This window comes from Coturnix japonica, unplaced genomic scaffold (assembly GCF_054131305.1).
Source record: "Coturnix japonica strain WE unplaced genomic scaffold, WE-NBRP24 Scf070, whole genome shotgun sequence".
NCBI lineage: Eukaryota > Metazoa > Chordata > Aves > Galliformes > Phasianidae > Coturnix > Coturnix japonica.
In genome coordinates this window covers 684150-695248 of record NW_028188973.1, presented here as the reverse complement: position 1 = coordinate 695248, position 11099 = coordinate 684150, and the positions used below count along the sequence as shown (strand labels likewise).

Sequence of the window (11099 nt, the reverse complement as noted above, 5' to 3'; positions counted from 1 at the left end):
GCCGAACCAAGGTCAAAATTCACAACTTCTGACAATAAAATATTACTACTGAACAGAGCATTTTTCTTCTCTCAGTACAAGCTGCAAGGTTAAGAATTCTCAAGAGTCTGAACCACAAATAACGTTGCAAAGTATTTCTCAATATTCCATTTTGTCTGTCAGGGTACTGAGAAAGATGGAACACACCTTTGAACACTGCTTTGATTCAGCCCGTTTGTTCTTTTACATCCATGACAATTATTCAGATATCTTCCATACCCCTTTATATTTGCTAATAAACATGTATGGACTAGCAGACATTGCCCCCCGTAGTTAACTCAGACAAATGGCAACAGCTGCCCAATAGTATAAGAATGTGAGCACTTAAGACAAAGGTCTATTATAAGGCATTTGTTAGGCCTAATTTAGCCAAGGAAACGGTGTGGAGTTGCACCAGAAGAGGGTCAGGTTGGGTATTGGGAAAAGGTTCTTCACCAGAGGGCGGTAGACATGGAACAGCCCCAAGCAGCCAGAGTTCAAGGAACATTTGGAGAAAGCTCTCAGACATAGAATTGGAATTTTGGGTGGTCCTGAGTAGAGCCAGAGGTTGGAGTCAATGGTCCTTGAAGGTTCCTTCCAACTTAAAAGCATTCTTTGATTCTATTCTATAATTCTACACTTCTGAGCAGGTAACATCAAATCTTACTTAGGCAAGCCGATAATACTGTGGAAGCACAGAAATGCACTGGAAACATCTCCAGAAAGGCGCAGACTCTTTTTCACTGCTTTCTCACTGCTCTTTTTCACTACACGATCTGTTGGAACAATCATGAGATCTAATTTCTAATAACATTTGAGCATGTACAATGTCACGGTTATACCAGAAATTTCATACCTGACAGTTGGTCTGACTTTATTCAATTCTTCCCTTGAAACCAAATCCGTTTTATTGACGATTACAAGATCAGCTAATGCAACCTGCCTATGCATTTGGAAAAAGAAAAAAGGAATACCTTGAACAAGCAGTTTTTTGTAAGGCAGAAGCAGTATGTCTCTCATAGCGCTGTAAAATTACTAGATTGTTAGTTAGTACAGGAAGGCAAACATTAACCAAACCATCAGCCAACTAAAACATCATGGAATGACTACAGTATTAGCTTCTTGAGGTGACTTGTGGCTTGTGCATTTCAGGAGACATAAGTAGCAGCAGCCAGTGACATGAAAGACAAGCCATGGCCACTGAAATGTTTACAAGCACAGCATGCTGAGGCTTTTTCACTGCTAGCAAAAATGTATAGCTAATGGTGAGGAGACTATACTGAAAACTGTTTTTGTAGCTGAAAGTTGAGCTTCTTTCAACCTGTTATTTGTACTCCATCTGTTGTAGTTTCCATGGAAAAAAAGAGGAGGCATTATTTTCAGATCAACCTACTTATTAGAAAATTCATATCTAAGCAGAATGATCAAATGAAGTACAGAGTAAGTTTTGTTTTCTACCTTTGTTTAAAAGCAAGGGAGGGGAAAACCTTAGAAAAGAAAAAGAATCAATTTTGAATGATCTTCCGCACAGTGCAGTCACTGACTATGATTAAAAAAGTGGTTTTGATATCCATACCGAGATGCTTCATTGACAAGGCCTTCTGGCTTCTCCTGTCTCAAGTGCTAGACAATAATTAAAACAGATGGATTAAGCATGTTTAAAAAATGCTCAAATTAATTTGCATTTAAACTATGCCAAAATCATTTTACACAATGTATGATTTTCATTCATACCGCTTAAGTGACTACATTGTAAGGAACTATTTTTATGGCCAACTATCAATGAAAAAGCTAGAAATGAAAAACTATTTCTGCACTTACCAATCCTCACTGTTCTGTAGGTCTGTTCTTTCAGTACACTTTACTTAGATGCCTCTGTTACCTGACATTTTATTCTACTTCCAGGCAACTACATCAGCTGTTAATCCGATCCAGTATGTAGTAGTCTGCCTCACTCTCTCACCCTGGGAATGAACCTATTGGTTCTTTTTTCATCTTCTTTCCATTCTATTGCAGTCTCTTCCAGATCATACAGCTCATGGACACCTTGGACTATCTCTTGATGAGATTTGCCTTGAATAGATACCAGTCCCTTACCAGAAAAATAACTGTTAGAGTATATAAACAAACCTTTAAAAACAAAATACTTACGGAGAAAAAAAGAAAAACAAAACAACTTTACAAGTACACAGAGCAGGGAAAAACCTCTGACAAATATGCAGAGGTTGATCAAAATAACAATGCAACAGAGTCATCTCTTGTAACAACCATTCTTACAATTAATAATTATACTTTGCTATACTCTGCCTTCAGCTTCTCATTTGGACGGTTACCTGGATTATTTGTGCAAATTTAAATGTCATCTCCTACCATGCCACTTTGATTGTATGTATGATATATGTCTCTATGAAAGCCTCATCACCTGTCCAAGGTGATGTAAAATAGGCAAAAATGCTGAGTCTGTTCCCACTGAGTTCTCATGCTTAACACTTACACTGTCTTGAAACAGAATCTCTCAATAGCTGAGAAAGAACAAATATCTGTGTGGTGAAATGACTAGCAATGGAATTAACAATGGAATACCTTCAAAACTAAGTCCATTAACTCACATGCCAAACGTTGCACTAAAAGAGTTTTCATCACTTGAAAACTGTCTAAAATAGAATGTAAATATTACTCGGATCCCAAAGCTCAGTACAACAGAAGCATACTTCTAATCAGCAGTACAGCTAATGAGTACAACAGACAGCTTGAAGTGCATCAGCACTGCCGGCTTTATGCTGCTGTTGTTCTACTTGTCAAGAAATAAACCTTTCTTCCAGTGAAGTAGAAATAATTACCTTGCTGCCTGTGACACACATATGTTCTCAGGAAACAAATCACAGCACATTTGATTGTTTTCCTTAGACCTTGTCTAATCATGCAATCGACTTTTTTATCATTTACTTAGCTTTGTGGTTTAAGGAAAATGAAAGTATATCCTCAAGCATCACCAACGTTCACCTCAGAACTATGCAATGAATCGTACACGGGGATGAATACACTTATGTGTAAATCACATCTTTAAAACTGCAGCCTGATGTAATCAAAAAATTTTAGGGGGACCATAGCTAGCACTGTGCTGCATTGTTACACTCAATTAAACTTCTGTTTATTATGCCAATAACTGTAATCATGGACAGAAACCTGTAACTACATCCCTAGATAAGGAGCCATCTAGGTGAAATGGATGAGACCTTTCAGAGCAAAGGAGGGGAAAACAACATCACCTCCTTTCACTTATGTCCTGATCATTCATCCTGTCCCACTCATGTTTGGGACTGCAAGTCTCCCCTTTCACTACACAGCAAGTAGTACTGTGGTTTGCTTCTCTGTCAGCTACCTTGAGTGGTCACATTGGCTGGCAGGTATTTAAGTGTCTCTACATGGATCAATGACAAACTGATGTTCTCTCTTTTGTCTGCTCTTTGACCTGTATGTGGCTGACAATACACTGCAGTTTCTTTCCATTTAAAAAGAGGGAAAGCACAAAACAAAGAGGTTGGAAGTTTCAGGCAAACCTTCAGTCTTATGACATCCGTGGTACATCCAGTCCTATCTTTCACATTCTTTTCCCACAGAAGATTCTACAAAGAGGAAAAATGTTTTCACAAACACAACAGCGTAAGATGATTTTCTACAAAAGGACACAGTGATTTCGCACTTGACTGCGATGTATTCATATTTACCTGTATAAAGAGATTAAGGTTTTCTTCCTTAATATTTCCTAGGACTTCAAGTGTTACTGTCACTATGTCCTGTAAATGGAAAGACACACAAGACAGACAAGATAGATGCTTAAAAGCAGCATTTAGCACACAACTGCTTATACTCTAAAGGAGTGACAGGCCAGACCCTTTCCCCTTCAATTATTTATTAAAAATCAAAACCACAAAACAGACAAAATACTGTATTTTCTCTCTAAATAAAACACAATCACCAAGATAAAAATGCAATTTACACTGTAATATGCAAGGATTGTTTTATTGCACAGAGCAAGAGAGGAGATTCTACCCTGACATAAATAAAAGCTGGGTTACATATCTGGAAAAACAAAGCATTTCACATTCCTAACCTTCTAGCACACGTGCCATTATAGGATTTATATCAAATTTATAGGAAAACCTAATTCACTGTTACAGGTTGATCTGTTGATTTTCTGTGTAAAAACGAAGGGAAGCACTCACAGAATGTGTCTCTCTAACACCTTAATTAATGCAAAGTTGTGAACAGCAACTCCCCAATATCTACAAACACTGACATCATTTCGACCTACGGGATAAATATCAGGTGTAAGTATAGGGCTCAATTCTCAAATCTCAATTGCTCAATAAGGACAAATATTGAAAGAATAGTATTACTTGTCTGTTGTAGTAATGCTCTCCATGTACAAGAACACTGTTTCCAACAATAGAACTCTTAAACCATATTTGAAAGCAGAACTCAGTATATACATTTACTATCTATCTATATCAAAGTACATGGCATTCAGTGTAATATTGCAGAGATCTTAAACATACTATTCTCTACCTGAAACCTTCTGAAAAAATAAGATGATTAGTATGCCATGGTTGCAGTTATCCTGAACTATCTTCTAACAGCGAGACTGAAGCAGTGCTTGTTGTAATTACCTTGTCGAGATGTGCATCTGTTGTCTTCATACTCTCCAATTTTTTCTGCAAGCTGTAAACAAGCAGATGTTGCATTTGCACTGGATGGATGCAGTGTCATTATCTCAAACAAGATCTACACAAACTCTTCAGTACTGCAGACCAAAACTAAAGTGCTGTTATCAAAGTAATTTTCAACTGTTAATTCAGCTTTAATCTCAGAATAGTTATGTTTAATTATGTTTGTTTGATCTTTCAAATGATCTGTGATAGGAAGTCTGCCACAGATTAACTGCTGGAATTCCACTGTCAATTCTCTAATTTGACTATAGTAATGTACAGAACAATTACGGATTTCCTTTCTAGATTAGGAAAAAAATTCTGACATATGAGTGATAAAGCAAGGAGTGACCTATTGGATGGTCATTTCTGGTTGGATTCAAGCTGTCCTTGGGCCAAGAGAGTCTGTTATGGTTAGAAACGCTTTGTTCTAACTCAGCTGTCAGTGTCTTACAAGAAAGACTTAGGAGACCCATTTTCACAACAAGGCTAGTAGTACGACCTACTAACTTTTAACCATCATAGAGTAAGTCGCCATGGACTTCTATCTACATTTTACACTCTTACATCTTTATAAAACAAAAAAGTAACTTCTGACATCTGTGGGATGATTTGTTGGGCATCACTTTTTGAAACTATGTTAGGAAGTAAAAAAGGAACAAAGCCATTGCTTCTAAGAGTAAAATGTGCAGTATAAAATGAAGTGAAATACTATACACCACTTTCTACTTAACTCATTCCCAAAGCTAATTCCCACTGCACACTGTGCAGTGTTTCCTAATTTAAAGCTGAGCCTCTTAGTCATAAAAGAACCAGAGGACATAACGGATCCAGGAACACGCTGAACAACATTTCCAAGGCTTAGGTTGTTGTGGAACTCAGAGTTTCCTGTGAAAACTAAGGTCTCCAGTTCATCACAATGTAAAGCAAGAAAAAAATTAAATCCTCTGAGTTTTAAGAGAACCAGAAAAAAGCACTGAGATGTTATTGATTACTAGTAGTACTAATGGACAACTTAAAGCCTCAACAAGGGAAACGGGGGGAAAACGCCAAACAATCATGGGTGCTTTGGCTCTCATTTCATTTTACAAACCCTACAATCTTTTGCTGCATGTATCTCAAGTGGAAAAACATCCTCTTTCTATTACTTCTTACTCTTACTGAGAATTGTAAACAAGTGTCTGAACTAGAACATGCAACAGAAATTCAGATGCAGACTCTGCCTAAATGTAAATGTACCTACTTCATGCGTGTATCTATGCAATGAGCATTACTTTTAATAAAAGTGAAATTATGGCCATACCTGATTCCAGATAGACTGTCTAAAGCATGCAGGTCCGGCACATTGGAAAGATCAACTCTGCACAGATAGGGAGAGAAAGAAAGCTTTGTATTTTCACTGCATGTAAGAATTATGTGTACTGAAGCTTCGATTACTCATTTTTAAACATATAAATAATTGTTCATGTTTGTTGGTTTTTTTTCCTGATCTCTTATTCCAATGCAAAGCAGCAGAAGCTAGCCCTATTTTCAGATGTCAGCAGTCAGTGCTATCTACCATGGAGTAAAGCAGCTTTCAGCTGTACAGTAATATGGGAGCATAAAAAGAGAATTTTAGTGAATACAGTTAAAAAATAAATTAATACTAAACAAACAAACAAACAAAAAAAAAACCACACAAGAATCCGTTTTCTGAAAGATGTGATTTGTATTGGATGCCTAAGTGTTATCTAATTCTCTGATGGGAACAATCGTTCTGTACCTCTTCGAACACAAGCACACATTAAAACACAGTACAGGTAGGTATGCATGTGCACAGCCAACAGATCATAATGAAAGCTTTGTAAAAATAATGTCAGTGGGACAGGATTTGGTACTTGTTGGAATACAGGTTAATCTAATACCTCGACCTTTGTGTCTCCAAAATTTCGACAAGTCCATTTATTGACCTAAAACAAATAGAAAAAAGCAAAATGAGGTGCAAACGCAACTGTAATATATCGATTGAACAATTTAACAATGTAGAGCAATACAAGAAACATAACGACATCTCTCACACTGTTACTCAATGTTTTACAGTCCAAGAGGCATCAAGAAAAAGTTTGCTTTTGTGACATTTTATAGCCGAACCAAGGTCAAAATTCACAACTTCTGACAATAAAATATTACTACTGAACAGAGCATTTTTCTTCTCTCAGTACAAGCTGCAAGGTTAAGAATTCTCAAGAGTCTGAACCACAAATAACGTTGCAAAGTATTTCTCAATATTCCATTTTGTCTGTCAGGGTACTGAGAAAGATGGAACACACCTTTGAACACTGCTTTGATTCAGCCCATTTGTTCTTTTACATCCATGACAATTATTCAGATATCTTCCATACCCCTTTATATTTGCTAATAAACATGTATGGACTAGCAGACATTGCCCCCCGTAGTTAACTCAGACAAATGGCAACAGCTGCCCAATAGTATAAGAATGTGAGCACTTAAGACAAAGGTCTATTATAAGGCATTTGTTAGGCCTAATTTAGCCAAGGAAACGGTGTGGAGTTGCACCAGAAGAGGGTCAGGTTGGGTATTGGGAAAAGGTTCTTCACCAGAGGGCGGTAGACATGGAACAGCCCCAAGCAGCCAGAGTTCAAGGAACATTTGGAGAAAGCTCTCAGACATAGAATTGGAATTTTGGGTGGTCCTGAGTAGAGCCAGAGGTTGGAGTCAATGGTCCTTGAAGGTTCCTTCCAACTTAAAAGCATTCTTGGATTCTATTCTATAATTCTACACTTCTGAGCAGGTAACATCAAATCTTACTTAGGCAAGCCGATAATACTGTGGAAGCACAGAAATGCACTGGAAACATCTCCAGAAAGGGGCAGACTCTTTTTCACTGCTTTCTCACTGCTCTTTTTCACTACACGATCTGTTGGAACAATCATGAGATCTAATTTCTAATAACATTTGAGCATGTACAATGTCACGGTTATACCAGAAATTTCATACCTGACAGTTGGTCTGACTTTATTCAATTCTTCCCTTGAAACCAAATCCGTTTTATTGACGATTACAAGATCAGCTAATGCAACCTGCCTATGCATTTGGAAAAAGAAAAAAGGAATACCTTGAACAAGCAGTTTTTTGTAAGGCAGAAGCAGTATGTCTCTCATAGCGCTGTAAAATTACTAGATTGTTAGTTAGTACAGGAAGGCAAACATTAACCAAACCATCAGCCAACTAAAACATCATGGAATGACTACAGTATTAGCTTCTTGAGGTGACTTGTGGCTTGTGCATTTCAGGAGACATAAGTAGCAGCAGCCAGTGACATGAAAGACAAGCCATGGCCACTGAAATGTTTACAAGCACAGCATGCTGAGGCTTTTTCACTGCTAGCAAAAATGTATAGCTAATGGTGAGGAGACTATACTGAAAACTGTTTTTGTAGCTGAAAGTTGAGCTTCTTTCAACCTGTTATTTGTACTCCATCTGTTGTAGTTTCCATGGAAAAAAAGAGGAGGCATTATTTTCAGATCAACCTACTTATTAGAAAATTCATATCTAAGCAGAATGATCAAATGAAGTACAGAGTAAGTTTTGTTTTCTACCTTTGTTTAAAAGCAAGGGAGGGGAAAACCTTAGAAAAGAAAAAGAATCAATTTTGAATGATCTTCTGCACAGTGCAGTCACTGACTATGATTAAAAAAGTGGTTTTGATATCCATACCGAGATGCTTCATTGACAAGGCCTTCTGGCTTCTCCTGTCTCAAGTGCTAGACAATAATTAAAACAGATGGATTAAGCATGTTTAAAAAATGCTCAAATTAATTTGCATTTAAACTATGCCAAAATCATTTTACACAATGTATGATTTTCATTCATACCGCTTAAGTGACTACATTGTAAGGAACTATTTTTATGGCCAACTATCAATGAAAAAGCTAGAAATGAAAAACTATTTCTGCACTTACCAATCCTCACTGTTCTGTAGGTCTGTTCTTTCAGTACACTTTACTTAGATGCCTCTGTTACCTGACATTTTATTCTACTTCCAGGCAACTACATCAGCTGTTAATCCGATCCAGTATGTAGTAGTCTGCCTCACTCTCTCACCCTGGGAATGAACCTATTGGTTCTTTTTTCATCTTCTTTCCATTCTATTGCAGTCTCTTCCAGATCATACAGCTCATGGACACCTTGGACTATCTCTTGATGAGATTTGCCTTGAATAGATACCAGTCCCTTACCAGAAAAATAACTGTTAGAGTATATAAACAAACCTTTAAAAACAAAATACTTACGGAGAAAAAAAGAAAAACAAAACAACTTTACAAGTACACAGAGCAGGGAAAAACCTCTGACAAATATGCAGAGGTTGATCAAAATAACAATGCAACAGAGTCATCTCTTGTAACAACCATTCTTACAATTAATAATTATACTTTGCTATACTCTGCCTTCAGCTTCTCATTTGGACGGTTACCTGGATTATTTGTGCAAATTTAAATGTCATCTCCTACCATGCCACTTTGATTGTATGTATGATATATGTCTCTATGAAAGCCTCATCACCTGTCCAAGGTGATGTAAAATAGGCAAAAATGCTGAGTCTGTTCCCACTGAGTTCTCATGCTTAACACTTACACTGTCTTGAAACAGAATCTCTCAATAGCTGAGAAAGAACAAATATCTGTGTGGTGAAATGACTAGCAATGGAATTAACAATGGAATACCTTCAAAACTAAGTCCATTAACTCACATGCCAAACGTTGCACTAAAAGAGTTTTCATCACTTGAAAACTGTCTAAAATAGAATGTAAATATTACTCGGATCCCAAAGCTCAGTACAACAGAAGCATACTTCTAATCAGCAGTACAGCTAATGAGTACAACAGACAGCTTGAAGTGCATCAGCACTGCCGGCTTTATGCTGCTGTTGTTCTACTTGTCAAGAAATAAACCTTTCTTCCAGTGAAGTAGAAATAATTACCTTGCTGCCTGTGACACACATATGTTCTCAGGAAACAAATCACAGCACATTTGATTGTTTTCCTTAGACCTTGTCTAATCATGCAATCGACTTTTTTATCATTTACTTAGCTTTGTGGTTTAAGGAAAATGAAAGTATATCCTCAAGCATCACCAACGTTCACCTCAGAACTATGCAATGAATCGTACACGGGGATGAATACACTTATGTGTAAATCACATCTTTAAAACTGCAGCCTGATGTAATCAAAAAATTTTAGGGGGACCATAGCTAGCACTGTGCTGCATTGTTACACTCAGTTAAACTTCTGTTTATTATGCCAATAACTGTAATCATGGACAGAAACCTGTAACTACATCCCTAGATAAGGAGCCATCTAGGTGAAATGGATGAGACCTTTCAGAGCAAAGGAGGGGAAAACAACATCACCTCCTTTCACTTATGTCCTGATCATTCATCCTGTCCCACTCATGTTTGGGACTGCAAGTCTCCCCTTTCACTACACAGCAAGTAGTACTGTGGTTTGCTTCTCTGTCAGCTACCTTGAGTGGTCTCATTGGCTGGCAGGTATTTAAGTGTCTCTACATGGATCAATGACAAACTGATGTTCTCTCTTTTGTCTGCTCTTTGACCTGTATGTGGCTGACAATACACTGCAGTTTCTTTCCATTTAAAAAGAGGGAAAGCACAAAACAAAGAGGTTGGAAGTTTCAGGCAAACCTTCAGTCTTATGACATCCGTGGTACATCCAGTCCTATCTTTCACATTCTTTTCCCACAGAAGATTCTACAAAGAGGAAAAATGTTTTCACAAACACAACAGCGTAAGATGATTTTCTACAAAAGGACACAGTGATTTCGCACTTGACTGCGATGTATTCATATTTACCTGTATAAAGAGATTAAGGTTTTCTTCCTTAATATTTCCTAGGACTTCAAGTGTTACTGTCACTATGTCCTGTAAATGGAAAGACACACAAGACAGACAAGATAGATGCTTAAAAGCAGCATTTAGCACACAACTGCTTATACTCTAAAGGAGTGACAGGCCAGACCCTTTCCCCTTCAATTATTTATTAAAAATCAAAACCACAAAACAGACAAAATACTGTATTTTCTCTCTAAATAAAACACAATCACCAAGATAAAAATGCAATTTACACTGTAATATGCAAGGATTGTTTCATTGCACAGAGCAAGAGAGGAGATTCTACCCTGACATAAATAAAAGCTGGGTTACATATCTGGAAAAACAAAGCATTTCACATTCCTAACCTTCTAGCACACGTGCCATTATAGGATTTATATCAAATTTATAGGAAAACCTAATTCACTGTTACAGGTTGATCTGTTGATTTTCTGTGTAAAAACGAAGGGAAGCACTCACAGAAT

The 11099-nt window shown here is 37.3% G+C and overlaps 1 long non-coding RNA gene across 1 annotated transcript; it reads right to left on the bottom strand.

The window, feature by feature from the left end:
- Positions 1 to 557: 557 nt before the first annotated feature.
- Positions 558 to 10779, bottom strand: LOC146751651 (uncharacterized). The gene is made up of 2 exons (XR_014941326.1): positions 6031 to 10779; positions 558 to 4740 (listed from the first exon to the last, which is right to left on the bottom strand). It is a non-coding gene; the product is annotated as an uncharacterized LOC146751651 (long non-coding RNA).
- Positions 10780 to 11099: the final 320 nt, after the last annotated feature.